This window comes from Anas platyrhynchos, chromosome 10 (genome assembly GCF_047663525.1).
Source record: "Anas platyrhynchos isolate ZD024472 breed Pekin duck chromosome 10, IASCAAS_PekinDuck_T2T, whole genome shotgun sequence".
Classification (NCBI taxonomy): Eukaryota; Metazoa; Chordata; class Aves; order Anseriformes; family Anatidae; genus Anas; species Anas platyrhynchos.
The window spans coordinates 22,832,235-22,859,558 of NC_092596.1; the positions used below are offsets into that span (position 1 = coordinate 22,832,235).

At 40.9% G+C, this 27,324-nt stretch overlaps 1 long non-coding RNA gene across 4 annotated transcripts in view; it reads left to right on the top strand.

The window, feature by feature from the left end:
- The window catches only part of LOC110351317 (uncharacterized), an 86,459-nt gene that overhangs the window by 4,851 nt on the left and 54,284 nt on the right, over nt 1-27,324 (top strand). For 3 of the 4 annotated variants that reach the window (XR_011811795.1, XR_005268296.2, XR_002398581.4), the window contains exon 2: nt 20,360-20,497. This is a non-coding gene — a long non-coding RNA (uncharacterized lncRNA). Of the gene's footprint in view, nt 1-20,359; nt 20,498-25,783; nt 25,879-27,324 lie in introns of all 4 variants that reach the window. The other variant, XR_011811796.1, reaches the window with a different exon arrangement.

The following is a 27,324-nucleotide window of genomic DNA, read 5'->3' on the forward strand; positions in this document are numbered from 1 at the left end:
TGCCCGGGACGGGCCAGAGACACGCGTGGGAGAACAGCCATCAGAGGGGAGCCGCAGCCCCCCCCGGCTCTGCCTGCCCGGCAGGAATAAACACAAATAAATCAAAGCGGGGGGGGCTGCCCGGTGGCCTCCGCTACCCGCAACGGGGCAGCGGGGCCGGGGATGCTCTCCCCGCAAACTTTTTCTGAAATCATTAAGATTTTGGTTTCTCTGCTGAGGGCATCCCCTGGGGACGGGGCGGGAGGGCGGAGGGGAGCGGCGCCGCGCCGAGCCCCTCGGCTTTGGGGTTATTTCTCCTTTCAGCGGGGAGGTGCTGCGGGGAGGTCTGAGCCATCCCGCTCACGCTGGGGGTGCGGAAACCACGGGGAGCAACCGGCTGCAGGCCCTTCGTGCAGCCCTGGAAACGCGGCCTCGCCGGGGAGGCTGCACCGGGAGGAGGCAGAGCCACCGGGGGCGGGGGTCCGGCCCCTGATCCCGCAGCTCCGCGGCTCTTTGCTGCCGGCCTCCCCCAGTGGCACCTTCCCGTGCTCGGCTGCTTCTGCCAAGTGCCTAGAAATTACTAGTAGTGGCTAAGTAAATTGCAAGTAAACCTAGTGAATTAGGATGATTCTCTATCGGTTTAATTTATGTTTTATAGTTAGTTTAGCCTTCTGATTTGATTGCCTTAGTAATGTGAATTGCCTACAGCTGCTGATGATACAGCTTTAATTCTGTTTTAAAGGTCATGTAAACATGTGCCTGTAGCATAAGGAATGCAAATTCAATTCCCTTTTAATGCTTCCTCGCATTCACTTCACAGCCCTCACCTCGAAAATTAACAGGATTTAATATAAAACTCTTTTAATGTTATGATTTCATTAAAAGCCCCCTCCCGCCTGCCCCGCCGCCTCCCACCGGGCCGGGGGGTCCCCGGGTCCTACTGGGGCAAGGTGGGAGCGCCTCTGCGCCCCCGGGCCGAGCCGTGCCAAGCTGTGCCAAGCCGCCAGCTCTGCCCGGAGCTTGGTTTAGCTGCAGGTGTGTGCGCGGGGCCAGCCCGAGGTGCGGCCGCTCCTCCAGGTTCATTGCTAAGCACAGCCAGCACCGGGTGCACGACGGATCGCCCCGTCCTCCTCTACTTCAGGGGAAAAAAAGAAAAAAAAAAAAGGAAAAAAGGCAGTATTTCCCCCAAATCCCCCCTCCCCGTTTCTTTTCGAAAGGTTTGAAGTGAAGTTGCTGGGAAGTTTGCTCGGGGAAGCCTTTGAAACGACCGGCCCCAAGGAGCGGGGGCAGCCGCTCGGAAACGGGAGCGCCCCGGCCCCGCACGGCTGCCCCGGCCCGCACCGAGCCCGGAGCCCTCGGGGGGGACCGGCCGGGGCCCCTCGGGCCGCCTCGGTGCCCGGGGAGCCAGGGGCAGGCGGGGGGGCTCTGCCCGGGGCCGCTCCCCCCCGGCCGAGGGTGTCCCGGGTTCCCCCCGGACCCCCCCGGTGGCAGCGAGGGGTCCCCGCGGCCCGGGGTCCCTCTCCGTTCGGGGAGCGAGCGATTTCTGCGAAAATCTGAATACTTGGAGTAACAGCTCATTGGTGATTCTGTTAATGTTGCACACCTCATTAAATAGCCCCAAACAGAAGGAGGTTTAAATGACTTTATTGAATTAAAAATAGCATAGAAAATCACCTACGGTCCTTTCATCAAATAATTAATGTAAACTATATACATATAGCGAGAGGTTCCTTTTAACAAATCTGTTCGTAAAATGCGCAGGGGTTTACTTAATGGCTGAAATAACTCAGAGCAGCACAACTCGTCCGAAACAGCGAGCCGCACTCGCGCACTTCCTAATATGTTCTTGTGTGTTTCCCTGAGTGTTTTTCTTCCTTATCTTTTTTATATCTGAAGTTCTATTCCCCTCCTCTACTCCATGTATTTGATCATTTTTTCAAGTCCCTTGGCTGAACCAATCTCTTTTCATGCAGAGGATAAAAAGAGAAAAACTTCAAAGTAGGTTCAGGTAATTAACAGCTGAGGGGAATATAATCTAAACCATAGGCCCTGCTTTGCACCCAGGTCTGCTTTCAGAGCCAGCCGGCAAGGGAGTGCCTATTCCCTATAGCATCCAAATCTGCTTCCTCTGAACAGCTTTGCCAGGCCTCCAGTTATCACATCTGCATTTCAAACACCATGTCTCTGGCATTAATTATTAATTAGCCTACAGTCACCCCAGAGGATTTAAGTTCCAGCCTGCACATACTTATTCATTGACCTCTATCTTAGTTTTTGTTGGAAAAAACCCACTAGAATGCTTAATAATTTCCTTTCTCTCAGACCCTCTGTTCTAGTTTCATGGAGGGGAAACAGTATATTTTCAGAGATGGAAAATCACAGGGTTGTCTAGAAATTTGTTTAGAGCAAAACGCTATGTCAAGAGTTTGAACAAACCATTTCAAAAGATTTAGCAGGAATTTGGTGTAAGTATTTTTACCTTTGACAAATGAATTTATGGATTTCCCAGAACTGAGAGGCGGTGGATACAAATACGATGTGCTTTAGCTCTGCGCAGGGTATTGCTCGGTGTGCACTTTAAAAATACAAACTGGATTTAATTACTGGGTAGCACACTTATATGATCAAACTAATGCAAACGTTTATTTGAAAGCTCTGGGGTTACACTGCTGTTGACACTAGTAAGAATGAAAAAATGCCGTTGCAAGGCACATTAGTACTTGGGCATTAAATATGCACTCCATCCTCAGGAATATGCAGCCGAAGAAGTATGTTTTATAACTATTTTGCATCGTTCCCAAGGTAGTTTGGAGGATCCTCTTTAGCCAGCAGAATAACTGCGTGTCATGCTACTGCTTTCTTGAGCACTGTACTTCTTGACATTAAGCTTCCAGAGTTAAACATTTGGAGTAATCAGGTAGGAACCAGGTTATGTGTTTTTCTCTTCTTCGCAATGCTACCTGAGATTCAAAGTGATTGTTAGAGTTTCACTGGGCTGCATACTGGATATTGCCTTTTGTTAACGTATTTTAATATTACAGTGTCCCAAACCTCTGAATGAACCCTATTTTATGGAATTATCCATGGATAAACTTCCTTAAATATTGCCAGGATTTCTCATTTTTATATGTGGAACTGTCTCAAATAATTACTGAAACATAAAATATTCCTACACTTTGTTTCCTAAAGAAGCATTTGCTCTGTAAATCACAAGGTCAGACTGGTTAACTTATATGCCAGCCTAGAATTGATTTTTGAAAGCATTTAATCTACGCCTAAGACTCTTTTGAGTTTCTGTTTAGTGAATGCTATGGAAAAGAGGCTTGATGCACAAACATGCACGGGTAAACTGCTGGGCTATCTCAGTAAACACAAATGCATTTTCCAAAATTGCAGCTAAAGCAGCCCTTTAGGTAAAATCACAAGCCTCAGGTGCCTGTGCTTCAAGAAATGATCACCTGAAAATAATCGTGGGGACTAATGCTGAAGGCTTCCATGAGGTCTCTCTCTCCCTGCCTTCCCTGAGAATTTTGCAGATTGGGCTGCTATTGGCCTTTTATTGTTTTCAGATTTTATGAGCAGATCTGGGTAGTGTTCAGCATTGTATAGTAAATCTTTTTGCCTCTGCTTCAGGTATTTGGACTTGTTCTTACCTGGAATTTTCCTAGCAAAAGTACTTCTATTTCAGAATGAAGAGAGGAGTAGGCAGTACTTCAAAGTCCCTTTCAAAAAAGATTATTCTTGTTTATAAAATAACAGAATTCATCCTGATGCTGAACAGAGAAGTAGAACTATTTTAATAACATGTCCAGGACCTTTAAATCACTTCTGCAGTGATACTAATACCAGTAATAACAGTGATAATAGAAAGAAAAAAAAAAAAAGCAAAAACTAGTGTGAAACCAGGGCTGGAATCTGTTCTTTGTAAATGTCAGAATGCTCATGAAATTAAAACTTAGCTGTTAATGTAGCTCTGCACCCGATGAATACTGAAGAGGAATAAGGACTCCATTTCTTCCACAGCAGAGTAGAGTGAGATGTTGTTTTGGAAAACAAATCACATGGCAGCTTCATTTGCAGCGATGTACATAGTGTGTTTTAGGGGATGTCTGACTCCTGGGCATCAGGGGGATTTCACAGCTTTTGAATAGGGGCTGCTCCTGGGCTGTGAGCTCGCTGCTCCGAGGCCTCTGGTGCTGCCTGTGGCCGTGGCGCACAACCCCGCGCCGTGCCGTGATGGCAGAGCGTCTGCTGCAGTTTCACGCTGCCCGCGGCCCCTGTCCTTGTGCAGGGGCTTCCTTTCCCCCTGGCAGCTGGAGCCGGGCATCTCACGGGCCAGTGCTTTAAGACACCCCCAGTAGCGAGGGTGGACTGGCTCTGGCTTACCCAGGGCTTGCTTTATGTGGTTAAAAATACAGCGATTATCTATGGCAACACAGGGGAGTCTTCCTGTAGTTGAGAGCTTTTTCCAGCCCGTGCGAACTTAAATACGGCAAAATAAATACATTTTCTCCTCCTGTCTGCCTCTTTTCCGGACTAAGATTGCAGGTTGAAGCAGGATCTTGAGATATTGGCTCCATATCCCAAGGCTGGAAAACTGTTCCCAGTGCCATTATGTAACTTTTTTTGGTGGTTATTGTGCCTGGCGTGGGGAAGGCACAAAAGTACACGTCCGGCGGGTTTGACATGTTATGAAATATATGGACCGTTCTTGTTACGAGGCATGAATTTCCATAAGAAGCTTATTTTATGGTTCATTTTATATGTATTTGCATTTATATTTTTCCATTAAAGCTTAAATATTGTACTTCCTTGGTAAGACCTATTCCTTGGCAAGCCTGGAAGTGCTTTAACCTCTTTTTTCTATTATATCCTCCACTTAAAAAAAAAAAAAAAGAAAGAAATGCATGCAATAGTTTTCCAGTAGTGACTAGCTTCCACAAGGACCGAGCTGTAACTGGGTTTTGTGTTTCTAATGTTTCATGTGAGCATGTTTTGAATTCAGATTTGTCTGTTGGAGATCACTTTGTATCTGGAGAAATCACATGGGTAATTCTGATTTTGAATTACTTGAACGGTGATTATCATAAAACGTTGCTGATTTCTTGTGCGTCTGAAGTCCACGGACATCTGTTGGTAGAGCCCCGGTTGCTGGGTTGAAGGAGTGTTACCCACTGGTGCACTTACCTGTAGGTGGGAAGCACTCACATGCAAAGGAGGGTAGGAGAAGCTGGAGATTGCTGCAGATGTCCTTGTGTCAGTAGAAATGGCTTCGGATTAGATTAGGCATATATGGGGCCAGACCTTCAGTTGACATAAATTGGCGCAGTAGTGTTGGTATTCAGGAAGTTCGACCGAGTTACATGGACTGGAGATTTGCTTAGCCCGAGCAAAAGATTGCATGAGTGATATCAGAATTAGTTTGCATAATGTCTGCAATGATCTTAGCCCGGATGAAGTACTTTGCCTTCCTTATAGCGTCGTGTGCTAATGATGCAACCTGAACTCCAACGTGCAGTGTACCCAACACAGATTATCGCTAAGAAGTCAACGAATGCCTCTGCCACAGGAGATGTCACAGGTACTCCAACTGTGACAGCAGTGAGTGGTGACTTCTGTGTGGTGACCATTTCCCAGGGTATTTCTGCAAGTGCTGCAGCAACGTGTGTGCTCTGAGAGCAGCAGTCCACCCTCAGCTTGCCTTTGCCCTGAGTAAGACCATATCGGGACCGTGCTCTTAAACTTTGCTTTTAGCCATCTCGGTCTGCAAAAGCAACCGAAGGTCCCTAGGCCCCTCGCTGACCACACTCTGGTGCTTCATTACACGGCATAAAAACTGACGCACTTTAATTTCTAAAGAAGCAGTGAAGTGCTCTCAGGATCTGCCTGGCAGTGCTCCAACGCGCAGCCACCCTGCCTGCAAGGAGAATAACCTGCATATGGGCTCGTACGCCGGTGACTGCCAGGCAGCGCGTCTGTGCAGACGCACAGATCATGCCTCTTGACCCGCCAGCTCCACCCTGAAACTCCCATTCATCATGCCTGTTGCGAAGGGCTTTTAAGAGCAGTGTTGTGGCAATCATGTGCAGCCTTTCCTCTGCCTGGAAGCTCTTTTTTTTTTTGGCAGTGCCTGGATGTAAAGTTTTAAAAGACTTTATAGAGCTCCCATTTCCATTTTTTTCCCCCTCTATGTGTAAATAACTGGATTTTTTTTTTTAATTTATTTTATTTATTTATTTTTTTTGCCTGCCCTTGCTGTGGATTTGAGTCTGTACCCGAGTGAGTTAATGGGGCTGGGCTGACACCTAAGGTAAATCGTCACAGTTTGGGTGACTTTCCATCAGCTGGGAATCTAGTCCACTGGTTGCAGATAATGTGCTTGTTGCAATTAAACACTTCAGTGCCACATATGAACAGGATATTTAAAAATTGTTTGTATGCATAAAACAGTGCATGAAACCCGAAGAACATGAATTTTTACCTATTATCATTATTATTATGATGTTTTTAATCATAAAATGATGTGTATGTGTGTGCTGTGTAGCTACTACTACCAAATCACATGTAACACTCAATGGTAATTGTGTTCATAATTATGGAGTTAATTGAATTTCTGTAATAGTAAAAACTGGCATATAAAAAGTCTCTCAAGATTAAATGTTTTAGTTAGGTAAGAATATACTCAATTGGAGTATTTAATATAAAGAAAGTAGCCCCATATGCAAGTGAGCCTGAGCTTAATAAAATTATCTCTGAAAACAAATCTTCTCCATAAAGGCTGTTCCAAACAAAACGTGGCATCACACACACACACACAAACACACACAAATATGCTTTCTCATACTGCTCCTATTTTTGCCTCTGAAGGAAAAGCAGCATACACTGAGGTATTTGCAAACTGGAGAGATACATTAAAGGAGCCTTCTGGTGCAGCTTCATCATCCGCATCTGTCAATCTTATAGGATATGAGAAGTGCACTGGAAATGCACTGTTCTGTGTGGCAAAATTAGCACTGATGTTAACAGCTTAATTTCCTAACAGCACCATAGTAGAAAGACAAATTTTGCTTATAGCATTTGACCTTAAAGGAGAGGTATCTTTCTTTCTCCTTTTTTTTTTCTTCTTTTTTTCCTTTTTTTTTTTTTTTTTTTTTTTTGGTAATCCATTAGGTGTTTTAGTACCACTTAAGGCTAACTTCATGGCTGATTTACAACTCACTGATTTCACAGGGGAGTCACAAGATGTAATACAATACAGAATATTGCCCTGTGTGTCTAGTATCTTTGTTCCATAGGTTATCTGCTGATTCATTTTTTAAGAGAGAAGAATAAGGTTAAGAATTCCAAATTTGTAAGATATTAAAACATGGGCAGTCAGCCTTCTGAAAATGAGAAAAGGATCAATAAAAATGTATTGGAGTTCTCTTCTCTTCTCTTCTCTTCTCTTCTCTTCTCTTCTCTTCTCTTCTCTTCTCTTCTCTTCTCTTCTCTTCTCTTCTCTTCTCTTCTCTTCTCTTCTCTTCTCTTCTCTTCTCTTCTCTTCTCTTCTCTTCTCTTCTCTTCTCTTCTCTTCTCTTCTCTTCTCTTCTCTTCTCTTCTCTTCTCTTCTCTCTTGTCTCTTCAGAAAAACATGAAGGCAGATACTACTTTATTTGTTACAGCTCTAAATTTAGCTCTTGTTTAGTATCACTAAGAATATATATATATATCTTTTATATATATATATATATATGTATTCTTCTCTATGCAGGAAAGTCTCTTTTTAAGTATACTTATTAAAAGAACGGTGGCAGCTGAACATTTTTAACAATGAAGTAATATACATTTTGAAAAAAGAGCCTCAAATGTCAGCTAACACAGTAATGACCTGGCCCTGTAGCAAATCTTGCTTTAATACCTCTTTTCCAAAAGATCACGTATTGAGTTTCATTATTTTCTGCTCAGATTCATGGGAGACTGTTTCATACTATAGCCTGCTTTTGTTTATGAAGAGATAGGCTTGAGTGTGTAAAATGCAAAATATTGATAATTAGACCTCAGTTCCCTCATCTTTAGCAATGCATAGTTTCCATTCACGATTTGTTTTGTTAAAAAAAAAAAGTTAGTTGTTCATGCTTGATTGCTACTCTATATTTTCGATATTGCTATTGTTAGTTTATGTAATAAAAAATGTAAAGTGCCCCCGAACTAGCACGAAGTGTCGTGGCTTTATTTTTGTTATTTCTCACTTCCTCACAATCCCTGCTCCCCTCCCCCAGCCGCTCCACTACAAAGCTTGTTGTACAGGGACTCCATTAATCCTACATTTCCTAGATGGTATCTGAGGCACAGTGGGTTTCCACAGAAATTAATTTGTCCTGACAACAGGCCTAAAGATTGGAGTCCAGGGATCACTTGGCAAATTCCCTTTAAACTGAGCACAATAATAAACAGAAAGCTGATAACGACAGTTCTAAAAGACCACACAGAGGAAGGACCCCGAGTAGACTTGCTCTGTGTATATCTGCGAATACCTCTGATAACTAGCAGACAGAAGCTTTATGCTTGATAGGAAAATGAGCAGACTGATTTATGCACGTTTTAATATTACAGCACCTCGACAGAACTAACTTCATCTAGCAACATGCAACCTAAACTGCTTTCTGCAACAAGAAGTTCGATGTCGATCTGGCCAGCCGGTTTATACTACCCTTATTTAATATTTGCATTAATGGCCCTGCGATCGTTTTTCACGTCTTTCGTATTTTAACATAGCTCTAATTTTCTCGGTACATCTTGCTTGTGTAAACATTTTAAAAAGTTAAATAGCGGGTAACAGTATTTTAAGGACCGAATCTGGAAAGTTAGCCATCTGCTCTAAATATACTTTTTTGTAACCTTTGAGATTATGTTTATTTTTGTTTTCAATCATCTTCCGTGTAGTAATTCCTTACTAAGAAGAGTGAAGAGCATTTTAGACAGCCTTATTGCCCGTTTGCTTGTTTTTATTTATCTTTGCCTTGGGTGCATATTTAGATGTTGTTGTTTTCCCAAAGCTAAGGTATGGAAAATAGCCGTGTTGGAAATATATACTAATGCAGTAAGTGAATAAACAAGCATTCATTCAACATTTTAAAGCTTGTCAAGTGCATTTCAACCCTTGATTTTTGTCAATATGGAATTTAGAGCTTTGAAGATAATTAGAATTTGTGGTGTGTCAGTAAACTGCTGCCAGTTACATTTCTGAAAAAAGCCATCATAATATTAAGAGTTAGGATTGGTAGAGTGATGTTAAGTAATATATATGCTGCTTAACTCTTCACCACTTCAGAGTAGGGTATGTAAAAATATAAATAATAGATAAAAGAGGAGGACAACTTAAAAGGAGGTACAGAAAACAAATTTTGGTTATTGAAAGATACCTCAAAAGTAAAGTCTGTGTTTGTTTTCAATGCCCCCAATGCATTGGGAAACAGGATACAGACAGGAATATGGAGCTTTGTCAAAAGAAGACAACTAGTATGCCTGACAGGTATGGTCATACATCTGAATAGCGTGAGTCACTTTTGATTACTTTTAATAGCTCTGATGTTTCTTTTAAGATAGAAATTTGGTAAGGGAATTCTACAGGACATATCCAAACTCATCAACAAGCATAAAAACAATGCACGGTCCGCAAACTTTTCCGAGTAAAGAAATGTGCACGTGCTGGAGATAAGCAGAAATATGAAAGCTGCAAATCTGCAGCACCCAGGGAAGGCAGAGGGGAGGCGGGTGCGGGTGCGGGTGCTGGCGGGCGCGGGGCACGTCGTGCTCACTCCTGCATCGCTATGCGAGGCCGGGTGGCAGGCTGCCAGCGGCTGGGTAGTTAAGGGCTTGGAATGCTGGCTGCCCTTGGCATTTGTGATACAGAGAGTTTATATAAAAAAAGTTCTGTCTTACATGCTTTTCCGGCACAGCTAATGGGCCCAATTCTGCTTCTATTATCGGTAATGACAAAACTACCATTGACTTCAGTAAGGGCAGCATCAGACTCACTATTTAAGAGCTTAACTAGCTGAGAGGTGGGGTTCTATTATACTGCTGGAGTGTGATGTATATACCATGCCTCCCTGCTGAAAAATAAAATCTTTTGCTCTCATTATTGGCTTTAAATTAGTTTGTACACTATGAATTAATCAATTACAGCCAACATACTTTGGAAATTAAATTCAGGATGAGTAGTGTAATTTATATTTGTCACACTTAAAGAACTCTATTGTATGGGAATGTGGATGATTTGAAAACAACTAGTTTTAATGCTCTCTAGCTCCTCTTCCTAGGTTCTGGTGCAAGAGCAAATCGACTTGCTGTGCCTTTTAGTTCTGTAAAAGAACAAACCCAAGCACTCCCCTCCACTTTTCCCATCACAATCATTCTATGGATTTCAGTGTATGAGCTATTAGGTTTTTTTTGAATTTGGATCAAATCAGGCATTTTTCGCCCAGCAACCAGTACTCTCGTGTGCCTTATACATTTGATTTGAAGGACTGTGTGTTATTTGATGTTCTTATGAGATAAACAATAAACTTTTGAATATGTTTTTTCCATTTGAATACAAGCCTAGGGATGCTTCACCCTGCATCCTAAAGCCTGATTTCCCCTGGGACTCATTATCATGCAGCTCACATGTTCAGTCACCTACACTGTTGAACTTACTATCAAATAACCTTCGAAACGTTACTAGTTATTACGTGTCAGAGGGCAGATTTATGATAAACTAACTTTGAAACAAAATAATGAATTCTCAGCGTTCTGTTTTCCAGCAGCATTTCTGGTAATTTTGTTCAATTTAAATTTTAAAACAGTAAGTTGCCTTTTTCTCTTATTCTATCATATAAAACAGCTCCCTCCCCTCGTGAAATTTCTCCCTCCTTAAATATGGTTTATGATGATTTGAGCACTGACTATAAAGAATAAAAATGAGAACATTTGTCTGTGAGCTACCAAACTGCCCACTGGAGTTCATTTGCGATTAAACTTTCATAGCTTCCTAACTTGGTGAAAGTTAAATTAACTTAACCCTTAGCATAGTCCACCAGTGTCAAAAATACAGCTGTGTAATAGATGTTGGCAAACACAAATCTTTTCTCCTTGTGCTTTGCAGTGCCAGTATTTTAAGGTTTCCAGTGAGGTTCTTGCATAACAGTGACAAAAATCAATAGTGTCATCTTCCCAGAAAACACAAACGTTTTACAGTGGACTAGAAAGGCAATCCAAAAAGGTTTCCCGAATGCTGTGCTGTGTTTCAGCCCTTAAAGGCCATGCTCAAGGATATAAATAATTGGCAAATTTTCAAGAAAGCTGAACATGGCTTCAGTAGCCACTCCTTTAAATGGTAGCCAGCACGATTGTGACTTTTAATGAGATTGTCTCACAGGGATGAAATTCGGGTAGATAAATGCTGTATAATCATTCTGGAGGTGATCAGAATAGCAAACGTCCGCAGATGAAATGTAACAGTACACCATGTCAAAAATTAAGTCTGGGTAATTTGGATAAAAATCAGTGTAGTTCCTCTTGGTATCAGTGGATTTTTTTTTTTTTATTTTTTACTATTTTTTTTTTCTGCTCTATTTTAGACAAGTATTGAGCAGATTAATGTCATCTCCTACTGGGCAAAGCGTGGGCTTTGAGATATTGCTCATCTATGATATTGCATGGAAAGCGCCTGACCTGGGGTAGCTCTGTGAAGCTTGGGGATAGAGCCACCACCTTCAGTACACTCTCTCATCTCTTTTGCTCCTCTTGCCGTGATTATGGTTCTCCAAGGGCATTACGGGCAAAAGTTCCACATCAGTCTGTCTATTAATATTTATGCAGCAATTCAGGAGGTAATGCATTGTTAAAATACAAGTTGGAAATCCACCAAATTTAATCACTTTTAGTACTGGAAATTATCTATTTCTACATCAGATGGAGGGGAAGGGGGCGGCTATCATTACAACAGTTTTTTTACCAACTTATTTGCCAGTTCTGAGAAGGCTTGAATTAAAAGGGGCAGTGAATGCTGTTGAATAGCTGAAGTTTTTTTTAAAGGAATATAAGATGTATACATGCAATTTAATGTGAGGCACGCCAAAATATTGAAAGCAGATGCATACTGTATAGGTAGGTCCTCTGATCACTCATGCTGATTTAGTTTATCGCTATCTTTGTGCATAAGGTCTGCTTGTGTACACACAGGCCAGTAGGATTTGCCCTTTCCTACCATGCAATTCCTCCTGCCTAAGTGCAGAAAGAATATTTTTTATCACTGGTATCGTTTCATTTTTGTAGCTGTCTGTGCGCATCAGGCTAGTAATACAAACTCTGTCAAAGACCAGTCTCTCCCTTCCACATGCTACAAAATCTACAATTATTATTTAGAGTTAACCTCATAAGAAAGTGTTCATTATTTAAACTGTTCAACCCCAAAAAGAATTGTTAACTATTGTTATCTAAGGACCTCCTGCAGTCTCCCCTTAGTCAAATAAGGCTCCTTTTGTTTTCAATAGGAGTTTTTTTTTCTGAGAACTAGCTCTGAGCTTTCATGCAAGCAAAATAAATCCAGTGAAAGTAAAACATTAATTAAAATGTATAAAAAATAAAAAAGAGAATGTTCAAGAAGACTGGTACTCAAATAAAACACTTTTTTTCAGGTCACTTGGCTTTCTGATGTCATTTCTGGCAGATTCGTTAGCCTGGCTCCATCACGTTATGTTCTGAACCATAACGTGATGGGAGATGATCAAAGTGAGAATGCTAAAGGCTCAGGACATTTAAAAAATGTTCTATTCTGGAAATTGTTCTAAAACTATAAACAGATTACATTAAAAATCTGTGGTACTGAACATGGTTGCTCATCATCTTTTTTTAGAAGGAGATACTGAAAAGTTTGGGTAAACAGCATTGAAGTTTTTATGATGGCAGGCTGAACATTTCTCCAGAATTTTAGGCAATGCAAGCCTCTCTGAAATGTAATATAACCCATTTCTGCTTTTAGGCATGTTGTTTTAATCTTTATACTTGAAAGTAGTAAGCATATGGGTCAGATCACCCACTCCTGCTAATGGACACAGTTCCATGGACTTCAGTGTCCAATTATGCCAGCTAAAGATCTCACCATTGCTGGGTTTTATTTCCTTATTTTTCTTGTCTTCCTGATCTTTGACCCCTTATCAAAGGAATGCCATCTGTAATATGATAATAATATGAAATTCTCTGCTCACTTTATAACAGCACATGTCCCAAAGAATTGTAATGATCCTCACCTTTATACAAAACGCAGCTTATGAGGGATTTCAGTGCTGTCATTGTCTTTGGCTGGCAGAGGGGCGACACTCAGGTAGCTCACTCTGCCATTGCGGAGGAATATTCAGCGTTTTTGCATTTCCCTGAAACAATTGCTCTGTGGGATGAGTGAGCAAATAAACTCATTGGCAAGTCAACAGACTGACAGGAGGTCATTTTTCCTAATTTTAGATGCATTTTAGTGCTCAGGAAAGTGAGAAATAGTAGTGCTGATTTCTGAGTTTTTAAGGTTACACACTCTGGTGCTCTCAATCAGTGCTAGGATGTGGGTGAAGGTGGAGGCAGAAGCACATAGACAGTGTGACACCGTAGGTACATGATGGAGCTACAAGAGAGTGTAAAAAGGATTTAGATCTATAAGCAGGGCTTGACTATTGATTTTGATTTACGGGCTGAATATAAGTGTGTATTTTAAGGAGCCATTAGAGTTTGTGATTTGAAATATGCAGAGTGCAGGCTTCCCCTCAGTGCGGTGCAGGAAATCATGCTTCTTTATATTAAGTTTGCAGCAAGAAAACCCTTAGTTTCAGACTCTGTACACCACGTAAGCGATGGAGTGGCCAGGAACAGCACGATCCATCACTTCCACTGCTATGCTTTCCGGGAGAAGAGGAGGGAATGCTTACACTGTGCTTCAGTGTACAGCTTGCATTCCAGGTGTGGTTTTTGGTAAGTCAGTGCTGCTCGAAGAACTGTCGCTGTTGATAGGGGCCACACAAATGCTTGAGAAGGGCTGGGGCTTTTGGGGTACCCGCGTGGTGCAATAAAGAAACGCTTGGTGAGTCTGAGAAGCGGCGGTCAGCTGGAGAGTGGTTAGAAACGTGGCTGTACTAAGTGGTGTGAGAGGCATCCTGGGGCAATCGCTTGAACGGTGCAGCAGGAGCTTTTGGCACCTCCCAACCTCCCCTGTCCCCCATCCTTCCACCCCGCTGCAGGCGTGCAGCTCCTCTTCTTGGGTGGCAACAGCAGTTGCAGCTGGTGACCCTCATTTGGTGCCCTCTGGCTCTGCCTTTGCTACAGCTCTTATCATTTGGACAAATGCTGCTCTTGTTTACAATAATGTAAATTTGGAGCAACCCCTCTGCCATTTCTCCAGCATAAATATTGCCCTCTGTGTGATTCCTGTCTCCTCCTTCACACAGATGGGGCCTGGGAGGCAAGGGAGGAAGCCTTCTCTTTCTGAGTACCCATGCATTGATCTTTTGGCTGCAGGCCCCAGGTGACTGAGCAGGCCATACATTCGATCTATGTAGATATGGGAGCTGCTGTTTGTCTTTCCTCTTTTTTTTTTTTTTTTTTTTCCTCTCTCTTGACTAAAAGCACTTCCCTTCCCCGCTCTAAATATGACTTTCTGTGGGAACCAAGGATGCAGCCCACAGTTTCTTTACTGCACCTCATTACTGCTACTCCAGTCATGAGAAAAGGCTGTCTCGCCATGACAAACTGCGTGCTGGCTCTGTGATTTGTGCAAGCTCAAATTTTGCACTAATTCACTTATATATACTAGATGGAAAACACAGCCTCAGGGCTGCTATAAACTATGCTGCTGGAGCCGTGGAGGAGCGCTCTGCCAGCTGGGGAGTCGCTGGAGCGTGCCTTGCACGGGGCCGCGGGAAGGAGGGAAATGGAGTTTATGCACTTGTCAAAAAAGCTGCAGCAGGGAGAGATCCAGCACGGCACAGCACAGCTAACAGCCCTGCAGCCGGGGCACCTGTGCCCGAGTTAACGCGGTGACACACCGGTTGCATCGCTGGCAGCAGTCAACACCCATCCTGGCAGCCGCCCCGGCTCTGTCCACGTGTCGGCTGCCCAAAATCAGCGGCTGCTTTGGACTCTTTGTTGAAAAAAGTTGTCTCTTTTCCCCTTTGCTCCCCTGCAGCCTCGATCCGCCCTTGTGTTTTGTTTGGTGCTGCAGTGCAGTTCTGCAGCTTTAGTTTTCCGTACAGCCTGCTGGAAGATAATTTAAGAACGTTTTCTTTTAAGAACAGTAAGAGTGCCACATTAGCTGACTCCCAAAACGATTGCTTGTCTGGTTACAGATAGCTGTTGACCTGTTCCTTTAATGTTACAAGCCTGCATCTCACTGCTCTCTCAAGCCAACCTACTTCCTTCTTTTTAATGAAATTGTCCCTTTAGCCTTTTTCCCGGGCTGGCTTTTCAACAATAACATTAGAAACAGCCTGCTCAGTTCTTTCCTCTGCTAATGCCTTGCCCAGAGCTAACTTGCAGCTTCACTCTGTCAGCTGTAAGATATAGGTATACTGTTGTCTTAATTACTCATATTTCTCCTGCTGCTCATAATTCTGCTTGTTCCACCAAAGAGCTCTTCAGAGAGCTTTACTGCTTCCTTTTTCCTTTCTTTGGGGGTTTAAAGGTTGTCAGATATATAAACGCTCCTTGTTGCAGAGCTTTGGTGGTGACAGTGTCCTTTGTAGAAGAGATTTAGGGGGATGGGAGAACTAAATATGAATGCTTTTACACTAAGTCTCTGTGGAAGGAGAGAACACACGTAGCATTACCTTGCATAACAGAGCATCAGGAGTGTGTATGGCAAATCCCATCTCTAATGAATAGCCAGGCAGCTATTCCTTCTGCAGCTTCAAGTGCTGATGCTGCCTGTCAGGAGCAGGGGTTTCTTTGCTCTCACTGTCCACCGCTGACTATTCATGAATTGATCTGGCCTACTGCTATTCCTCTAAAAATACCATTGAAGAGGAACTGGAAACTTAAAACCCACTGTCGCTGTGCTACGGCAAAACCCTAGTTCTTTGTGGTTTCAGCTCTCCCTTTTATGATTATAGGCTACTGCTTCTGTTACTGATATTAATTAAATAATCTGTCTGCTACTGCATGTAGAATCACCTAGAGCAGACTGACAACATGACATTTATTTTTTTATTATTATTTTTTTTTTTTTTGGTAAATGTTTGAACTAGCTTTGTTGCAGAAGCTAGCTCTGTAATGGGTGACACCTTTGGCCAAAAACCTTCTCTCCTGGTTGTTTGAAGCCCTCTTTCAGTCTTAGTGGCCATCCGCTCTATATGGGGAGCTAGCTTGCTGGCAGAATATATCATAGCATTAGCCAGTTGTCTTAGTTCAGTTTAGTTCAGCTGGCTGACAGGTTCAGGAAGCAGTACTGTGAATTTATGTTAATTGAATAAATTAAGAGCCTGTCAAATGGCTGTGGCTGAGCCTGCTTCTACCACTGAGCTTGTTGAGCTGGTGGTATGAGCTGAGGTGGGGCTGAGCTGGATGAACCTTCTGCAAGCGTGACTCAAACCCTCCACTCCAGATTTCAGTTTGCTAATTTTGTTGTGGTTGCTTTGGAATAATTACCTGGAGAAAATGCTGTACACATACAAAGGAAGAAACAGAGCAGTGAGAGACAGCAGTATCAGAGAATTACAACTCTTCGAGGTTTAAACTGACCTAATAGAAGTAATAGGCCTACCAACAACAGGCTGCAGTAAGTCAGGACCAAACTCATCAAGTAGCACGGATGTGACTAAAGAGTCTGTTAGAAGAAACGAATGGAAATAGATAAGAGAACTCGGTGAGAGGCATTAGAACTAAGAAGTGATTCTGTTCTGCATGGAGGAATAGCACAGAGAAAATAGCTCTTCAAGTTAGTGTGCTGCTCTAGAGGAGCTAACGGGGAGTGGAGTGGCTGCCTCAGACAAGTCAAGTTTCAGGCAAGGTCACACGAGTTAGGACATGCAGGAAATAGATGGGAAATAGAAGCAAATGATAGCTCATTTCACACCCTTGTATACGGGAAGCTCACAGCCAAGGAAGGCCATACAAGCAACACACGGCGCGGCTGCTGTCCCAAAAGAGGGCAAGAGAACTGGTGAAATTGGCATTATAGAAAATCCCGGTTCCCTGATGTTTGCCACAGAATTTGGTGCAGAGCAAACAGCCACGTGGTCTGTGATGCTCAGCAGTGGGCATCTGCACTGCTCCCATCTGCAAGGTGAGTTCTGCCTGGATGAGAAGAAGAAAACACTCTGGGAAGCTGGCAAGGACCAGGGGTGGTCAGTTCAGCCTAATTTTGTTGCAGTGGCCAGTGGCACAGCTGGAAGCTTGCCAACTGCAGTTGACGAGTAGTTATTTGGCTCTGTTTGCTCAAGGTTTCCTCTAGGAGCCCCAGCACTGTCTCCTGAAAGCAGCTCTGAGGGTGTGGGGGTATTCATGTGGTCATGCAGCTGCTTTGGTACCTAGTCCCTTCTGGTCAGTCTTCTGCAGTGATCCTGGATAAATTACTTGACCTTGTGCCTCAGTTCTCCAAATGTAAGGATGTTTCCTGATTAATTTCTGGTTGTTAAGAGAAATAGGTCTTATGACTGTGTGGTACTTGGATGCCATGGCAATGTAATTAGCTGCACAGCAATTTTGCTAAAAATGTCTTTGGTGGAGGAGAGGCCAGGGTGGGGGACTTGTTCAGGGGATGGATGCTAAAGGGGAGCAAGTTTCCAGAGCTGTGGCTTCCCCACAGCTTGACTGCATAAGACAGGTCATTGAAGGCAGATGTGGCTGACCCAGAGATTCAGAGCATGTTTACTACATGTGTTCATGTGAGATACAATGCAGTACAAACCATTTGAAGTGTTAATACATTATATAACAGCTTTCCACCCCCAGCAAGCCTTTTGAAATTTTTATGTGTTATCTTGGGCTAAAAATCTTTTTGAGCTGATGTATACCTTCGAGTGAACTTCAAGAAAGTATTAATGCTGTCATTAAATTCCCTTTTTCTCCCTCTTTCTCTTCAAACTTATATATCCGTTCAGGAACTTCTGGACTGCTTAATCCAAAGGAGAGAAGCATGGGTTTGTGCACGGAAATCTGAAAGGCTCAGAGCAGGAAAGCTGTGCTGATGATTCGTTTATCTGTTACTCTGCCAAACCCCCAGACTTTGGCTGCCTGGGTCTTTTTGCCTTTTTATGTCTGTTAGGTCTTTTTTACTCCCTACCCTCAGAATGACCTCTGTAGCTATGGTTCCCAAATGTTACCCATATTAAATATGAGTATGTGTATCAGCATCCACAAGACACACACTTCCAAGCTGTTCAAGCCCTTGCGTCGTAGCAGCAGCCTGGTTAGGGAGCAGTCTAAAAACCCCAAAGCCTGAAGCTTCTGGAGTTAACAGCTCTAGTTAGCTGAAAGTTATTGTGACTACATCCTTGCTACTCCACCGAGGAACAAATTTGTTCCTGTCATTTATGGTTAACCCTACTGTAAATCTACACAAGAAATGATAGGCTATTTTTGTTGGTTGAATGACGAACCATAGTAATAAAAAGTAAGCTTTCATTGTGATATTTAGAACACATTTTTAAAATTTAGTGAGATAATGCAATGATGTAATGAAGGGTGAGCTTGGATTGGGTGGGATTTTGGTGGATTTTTTAATTCAGATGTTGTTCTCTTGTATTTGGATTTTCTTGCATGTTAGGACGAGGCACAGTCAGACATATTTTCCATCCTGATGAATGAAACAGAGCTCAAGGAGTTTAGCTGAGATTGGCTTCCCCTGCAAGAAAGATTGCTCTTTGTTGCCTGGATCATAATTTTAAGGCATGAAAACTATTCATCAGGAAAGCAGCATTTTAACTCCTTCCATCTTGCAGCCTGATCTCCGCTGAGTTAAAAATCCTCATCCAGAGAAGCTGATCAGAGTTTGCTATGGGCTGTAATAAGTCTATAGGGTCACCTTGATTACTGTACATCAGTGCGGTTCTAGCAGTATGTTCTTGATAAGCCAACCCATTGCCGTGATTTAATCCAAATCTGTTTAATCATATATAATCCACATAATTCAAACATACTCACCAAGGATCCGGTTTTATGGCTGTACCGGGGGGAGGGAAATCTTGTGTTGTCACAAGTCATGCTGACATCAGTGGGGTTTCTTATTGATGTAGGACTTAGTGCTGGCACATGCAGTTACAGCAAAATTGGGGTTTTAGCATATTTGCAATTTGATGTATTTTTAGGAGGCCATTGCTTTGAGTTAAGTGAGTAAATGAACTCTGGGCCATGTCCAACAAAATCTCTGGCTGAGAATTGTGCCCAGCGGTCATTTCAAGGAAATATGTACAGTGGTCTGAAATTATTTGTTGTGCAATTAAAAAGTCATAAGCCTTTTGTTTGTATTTCTGGATTAGAAATTTCATTTTATACTTTGTCTGTCAAAACAAGCCTATGTGTTTTACAGGGCATTCTTTATGGTTTTATGAAATTTCAACAAAACATAGATGCTTTTCAGCATAAGTAATGTACAGACGTTACTGCAACGGTACTGGTGACAATCCTTGTGTTCAACACACCCACATCAGATCCCAGTACGTTTATGTAGCCATTTGCTAACATGATGCACATGCACCCTAATGCCTCATTGCCAGGAATCTGAAAAAAGTGCTCAAACTCCTGAGTAACAGTAAACATCTGAGTAATCCTGTTGAAGTCAGCTCATGCATCCGTTAACAGTGCAAACTAATCCTTAGAAAAAAAAATTATGAAAAGGGCAAAAAGATGACACCGTTCTTTCCAAGCCAATGAAACCCCACGCGTGCTTAAGCCTAGATACTGGATTGAGTAATCGGTGCATGGTTTGAGAGACTGAACCCGTACTTGCAACCATGGTTTGTGAAATCATACTATATGGTGAGCTTTGTGCAGCTTGCCTACTGTATCACTTCTGATATATTTGTGATGATGCTTTTTTCTTTGTGACCATTTTGAAATTTTCTACGGATTTGTTTTGATTGCAAATAGGCATACACATTAGCTAAAGCCAGATAATTTCTTCTGGCCAGCTTTGCCAGTAAATCACTGAGCTATGTAATTGGGTTTGTATAAAATTATGCATTGTGAACTTGGGAATAAGTAAAACAGAAACAAAAAGTTGATTTTTAAATTGTATCATCTTTGTGCAAAATTTGTGTTTTGACCCTGTTCTTCTGCTCCCTAACATGGTCATTTTGATTGTTCTTTCAAAGTTAAATGAAAAGCAAACTACAGAGTAAGTTCAAGTAGAACTGGTAATAATTTCTGGTTTGGCTTGTAGGTGGAGCTGAATACAATGCCTGCATTTGTGGCTAACTACAAGCAATACATTATGAAGATGATGGTATTCAGACACACACCCAAACAATTTGATTCAGACAAATTGGATACAAGACTTTGACCAGCATAAGAAGAACAGGTGAGAACCCTTGAGAGAGGAGCTGAAATAATAACTATTCTGGTGGTCAGGAAAAATATTTCTCCTGAAACACAATAGATCTTCTATTAGAAAGTCAAAATACTAATTACAATCTGCCTAAAGACTTATTATAAATGAAGTGGAGATAGAAACATGTTTATATTATGGGGAGGCTTATTTGCAGATAAGCAGGAAACCAGTCACACATCTTCACAAACATAATTTTAGCTGTTTTAATTAGCAGGTTTGCTTTGATTTAATTTAATTCAGCGATTCCTTCTATCTTTACTGACACATGTGCAAATAAAATGCTCCTACCTGACTTTTGACATCCAGTTTCCTTTTTCATTTCTGTTTTTGTTGTTGTTGATTTCGGCAGTGTTTACAGTGAAATGATGGGGTCAACACTTCCTAACAGCGTGGCCAACAGATGTAGCGTGGAGATGACAACTGTACATTTTAGCGATCTTTTGTTACCTCAGCACTGACTGATGGCTGAGGAGCTTGAAGCCAGGATGTCAAAGGCCATCAGAAGTCCTAGTAGCCTCTAGATCCCGTTTCTATTAGGGGCTGGGATGACAAAAATATGCCTTTTTGTGTAGCTCTGTGTAAAAGTGAAGGAAGCATTTTTGCAAGAGAATGAGACCCTAAGAAGAAGCCCCATGTGTGCCTTTAGCAACTTATTATAGCTTGTGCACAAACTTCGGGTTGAAAAGCAAGATTTAAGAGCTGTCAGAATTCATATGTTTAATGTTTGGAGATTTGGTGGTTTTATCTAACAATGAAAGCAGTTCTTGACAGAATAAGAATGTGTAGTCTGGCATAAAAATACGACATTAACATGATGACAAAAAAAAATCTGTGTTGACTTTGCTGAGCTCTTGGTTGGTCCGAGTGCGCAGAAACTGCTTTTATTTCTTTTTGTCAGAAAAACAACTGCTAATATAGCAGGTGTTGTTCTCCCTTCTCTCTCAACCCCTCCCTTTTTCAGAGGCTCACAGCTGTATGATAGGTAATTAAAACAATCACTGAAATGTTTTGAAGCTGTTGTAGCCTTTAGTTGACTTTTAAAATTCGTATTTGAAGAAGAATAGTAAAATTAATTTGTATCTGGCTCAGGAAAGTGCTCTTTACTTGAGCAATGGACTTTACAACATTGCCAACAAAAAGAATGAAATTAATATTACACTTGCCTTTATCTAGGGTTATTCTGTTAACTGTTTTATACTGGAAATTAATTTCAATATCATACAGGCAAATCCTGAATGCAGCAGTCCTAGCATACAGACTGATAGCTTCCTCTTCATAATCATGGCAAAAATAATAATTCAAAAGAAGTAAACTTGCCAGGACAATTAAATGATTCTGCCTCTAGATAAAGGAAAGAGGAAGTTTGTAAGAATGGACTGTAAAATACAGAAGATTAAAAAGTGTCATTTAAAAAAAAGAAAAAAAGTATTATGTGGTTATTTTGAAAGAACAGTAATTTTACAGGTTCATCTTTCTACTGAGAAAAATTACCAGAGACTATGAGATACAGATAATTCCGGATAGGTGTATTTTTGATGCTGAAACTCTCAGTATTTTGTTTTTCTTTTTTGTCTGTTGGTGTATTTTTTTTTATCTGTGTGTTTCAGTACTCTGCTTCAGCAGTTGGCTTTATAAAACTTGCAATTCATCCATTATGCTTGGTCTGTTGGATAGGATTTTATTCTTAAAATAAACTTCCTTGTTATATATTCTTTTTGATCCTTAAAAAAAAACAACCCTTCATCTTTACAAATGAATGTGTTACGTCAGTGTAAAGTGGATCATGGAAACTAAATAGCACAAGCGAACAACAAGCCCAAAGGCCCAATGAGCAATGTGTATGAAATCCAAGAACATGACCACGAAAAACTGTATAACCTAAGAATTAAACAGGAAAATATTTTTGGAAACATGTTTTATTCTCTCAAACCTCGTGAGGTTCCAGATATTCACACATTTATTGATAAAAAATGGCTGCATTTGCAGGAAAAAATGTGCCTCAGAAATAATAAAAACATCGCAGATGATGCAAGGAGAGTTTTAAACTTCCCCTGGCTAAGTACTGAGTTTGTAGGTCCAGGCAGAAACATCCCTCAGAGGTCAGGTGCAGGCACATTTTCCTCTTCTTGTTCTCAGGAGTATAGCTGCCTTACCACACTTCTCTTGGACTGCCTCACAAAATTCCTCTTCTTCCTTTTTGCCCTCCTCCCTTCCACTTTGCTTTGTCCCTCTTTGGAAATTTAAACTTACCCAGCATGAGCATGAGTGGCGACAACTGCCACATACAGAAAATACAAGTTAGGGAGTTTTCAGTCTGAATAGAATTGGTTCTGCCATAGAAATTACTGATTTAAAGAAAAACACGTAGGATGATAGATTTTGCATATTCCTCATTGGTTTGTGGGGAATCCTTGCCTGGTGCATATATAAATATGCACACAGAAGAAGTGCTTTTATATAAGTATATCTAAAAATCTGGAAGATACCAGCCAATAGTGGAAACCAAAAATGTCAGTACTGGCAAATCTCCAGACTTACACTACCCATTTATTAAAAACAAACAAACAAACAAACAAAAAACAACAACACACAACAAAACAAAGCCCACCTATAGCTGTTTGTACAAATATTTCCTATTCACTAAAGATGGTATAATCTCTTCTTCTTCTTTACTCCTTTGTGAATTCTTCTAACCACACACAGGTACTGCAAAGAAATTTACAAATGAGAATAAAAATAAGACTCAAACACTAATCTGCATCTTTGCTTCAGCACAACTCAATTTGACAGTATATTTTTGCCAGGTGGAACAAAGAGCAATAAATTAGTTTTGAACATTTATGATCTTGCATTATAAAGACTGCAACAGACTGTGTTCAAAACCAATTGTCAGAGTGATGGGGGATTAATAACTCTGGTACTGTAACCTTTTACATATCTGTAGACCGGGTAAGGGCACATTTCAAGATCAGCTGCCATATTTCATTATTGCAACTTATATTTGAAAGACCTTTTTGATGCTTAAAAAAAGAAACAGATTAGTTTTTAGTAGAGCTGGATGAATAACTCATAATTAATAATTCATTCAGTGAATTTTGCCTTTTATTCTGTGGGAAGAATAAAAAAACAGTTGTCAAAATTTTTCATGAGTTCTATTGACTAGCTGGTTTTCTAATCAAAACTGGAAATCAGAATTCAAGGTGTGTTACTTGTTTGTGATTGCTAAGTCATGTGGTATTGGTTTAATTCCCCAGTTAATTGAGGACAAATACTAGAATAATTTCATGATTAAATGTTTGAGGATAGTGTACTTAAAAATCACTTGCTGCATGCATGCAAGTTGAAAACCAGTTTTTGCAAGTATCACTGAAAGTAAAAATCCAAATGCATGAAAATCATTGAAAGGAAATGCAAATGAAGCAGGAATATGGCCAAACCAAATTCATTACAGGACACAAATGAGTTTCTGTAGACTTGTACAGTATTTTCTAGCTCTAGTTTTTCCTTGTTAGCTCAAGCATGTGTTTTAAGAGAAGACCACTAAATATTGAGAATAAGTATGGGAGCAAGGTATATGAGAGTTGAGGTAATAGGTTCTGTTCATTAACAGCTTTATTGAATTTCTCTATCTCTTCAGCTGTGGTATTGTATTTTATGATAGTGAAACATTTTATAACAGCAAAACCACTTGAACAGTTGTCATCATTTGGCTTTCTCTACCTCTCAGCTGGCAAGTCTGAATCACACCAATGCAAGCTCTACTGGGCTAAGAGGCATGTATGGATTTCTTTTTTTTTTTTCTTTTTTTTTTTTTTCATTTCATATATGCACTTTATTTTGGTTCCTTCCTAAATAGAGGAAAAGCAGTTAAATATTTCCCAACAAAATACACATATGCAATCTCCAGGGCCGTGCATACCATCTAACTGTCATTTCCTTTGATTAACCTTCACCTGACCTCACTCCCTAAGGCAGTTTCAAATCCTTTTGTTCCTCCATTTAAGTATTGCACTCTATCAGGTGAGTACATCTGTCATTAAGGAGCTGGCCATTTTACTAGAACTCAGCAGAGATATTGTGCTGGAAAACTATGTGCAGAATCTGTCACAGATTAGACAACCTGGTCTGATGCACAGAGCTGGTGCCACTAGCTCTATGTATCCTTTCCAAATGACAAGAAAGTAGACCTGGTGTAAATGCAGTTCAAGATTGATGAATTTTAAGAGTCTAGTTCAATTATTTTATGAATATTATTGAATTTTAAGATCAGAAGAGGATAATGACTGGGATAAACTGGACTCTCCTGTTGCAACTCCATGTTTTCAGGAAGTGCCAGTTTGTGGGGATAAAATTACTAACAGGAGAGGGGCAGAGTTAATGAAGCACCTCCTTTATAACAGTAGAGTTTGGCAGTTGCCTAGATAGTTTTAGCATTTTGAAACACACCACATTTGTTTGATCTCATTTTTTCCTTTCCAGATAGCAAGAAAACGAACATTTAAAGTCTAGAAGAAAGAATATTTCAAAGCAATCTATGCCAATAAACTTCAATCAATCCAACCTGAACTTTTTGTGTGGTTGTTTGCAAGAAATATTGACACTTTGTGTTTGGTACAATTCATATATATTTTTTTTTAATCCTGAAAATTTGTTTAGGGTGAATAATGTGAAACAGGTAGGACTCCAGTCTGACCACACATTTGGCTGACAGCAATGAAGAGCAAAGCTTACACTGATTCCTTCTTTTATACTGGAGAATGCCTTTTGGAATGATAGTAAAAGCCATGTTTGATGAGGTATCTCTGCATCTCAAAGAAAGCTGTCCAGGGGATCCTGGTTGTTCCTCGCAGCTAAAGCTGTGCGTTCTGCTTCTAGGCTTAATTTGATTGTTGAATTTTTTATCTTTTCCTGATAGATTAAAGGTGTGCTATCAGAATATTTCAGCATTGTATCAATTCCTATGGATGATGATCAACTCATCCCTCACCTTAGTCTCTGAAGAACTGAATAGGTCAGGATTCCTTGTCATTTCGTCATCAGCATATTTTATAGATGTTATATTATTTCTGCAGATGTTTTTTGCCTTTTCCAGTTTGTCCTTTTTTAACATACAGTTTAAGGTTTGGAGAACACAGTCTAATTAGGCAAACATTTCATGATTTCTACTCAAATCTTGAAGGATCCAATCCTTCTGCAAAGGATTTATAATCTATTTTTCAGCTTTTATTCATGTTGGCATTTTTTTTCCCATTCCAGTGGGCAAATTGCTTACATTTTGTACCTCATGTGGAAGCTGACACCGTTACAGCTGCGGAGTGGTGTTTGTAAGAGCTGCCAGCATGCCAGCATCGGTGAGTCTGTACCAGCCAGCAGCATCGAGATCCCTGCCTGGTGCAAACTGGTGTGGTCCGATCACTTTATGACATTTTAACTAATACCTAGAAAAAGTCATTATATAAAGCCATGGGGACTGTAAAATCTCAGTTCTGGAGTAATGTGATCTGGTTCTGTCCCTTTCAAGGTTTTGCAAATGATTCTCCAGAGCAAATATTTTCTATGAAATCCTCTCCAAAAACAATCTGCTCTCTGTGAATGTGCTTTAGTGACAGAGAGATACTCACCTGGTGTACTGAAGAATTTAAATGGAAGAACAAAAAGAAACTGAAATTGCCTTAGGGATTGAGGTCAGGTGAAGGTTAATCAAAGGAAATGACAGTAAAATGGCATTCATGGCTCTTGGTACATTTTTAATCATTCCTCTCTCTTTCTCTCTCACTCTCATGAAAGACACACAGGATGGACAACTTTTTACTGTTGTATTTAGCTAGGGGAGATTTTTATTTTTGTCTTGATTATTTTAAAATGAACTTTCTTTTGGATTTCGCCTGTGGATTTAGCTCCTGAAAACTTGTATCACAGTGTCTTAAAATTGTGTGTGGGAAATAGAGAATGCGTGTGGGGGAAGGAGAATGTTCAGAAAAGCGAGTAATTTCCCCCAGAATCTCTTTCATTTTATCATCTCTTTCTAACGTAATGTATTTTGAGGGATTTCTAGAAGCCATGAGTGTAGGGAATAAATACTTAAAGCCAAATATTCATTCTTACACAAGTGTCAGGCTAAATGAAGTCCATAAAAGCAACTATTGGAAACAAGAATACTTTCTTTCAGACTGCTAATCTACAAGTAATTATTCTGTTTCTGAGTGTAGATGTTATGTATATTTTTTTAAAAGTTATTAGAATAACCTTCACAATTACAATGAGACTTTGAAATCATGCCTGTTTGTGGGCTGTCCGTTATATTCTGATTTTGTGTATGTGAAAAGGCCCCATTTAGAAACCCTTGTTTTTGGAGTTTGGCGTTGTCATTTTGTGCTAGTCACCTTAGATAACTTTGGCATAACTGCAACAGGAACAGGAGCAACTTTATGTAACTTATAACTGCCTGAGGCAGCCTTTAAAAAATGTGAGCAATGCATTTTTCCAAGTATGTTTATATAGCTCCCTTCCCCCTGTAATGTAGAGAATCCTAAAGGGTATATATAAAACCCAAACAGCTCTCAACTGTGGTAACTTGGCTGAAGCAAATGTGTTCTCCCAGCTCTTTAGATCTTATGCTACGAAGCATCACGCGTTGGGTACCTTCAGTGATGTGGCTGGGAGCCGAGGTCATGCGAGACCTCAACATGTTAAACCTCCTGACGGGAATGGGGGACTTAAAGTAAACATATTGCTGGAAACCCATCACCGCTGCAAGTTGCAGTGAAAAAAAGTGATGTTTTATATGTATGCTTTCT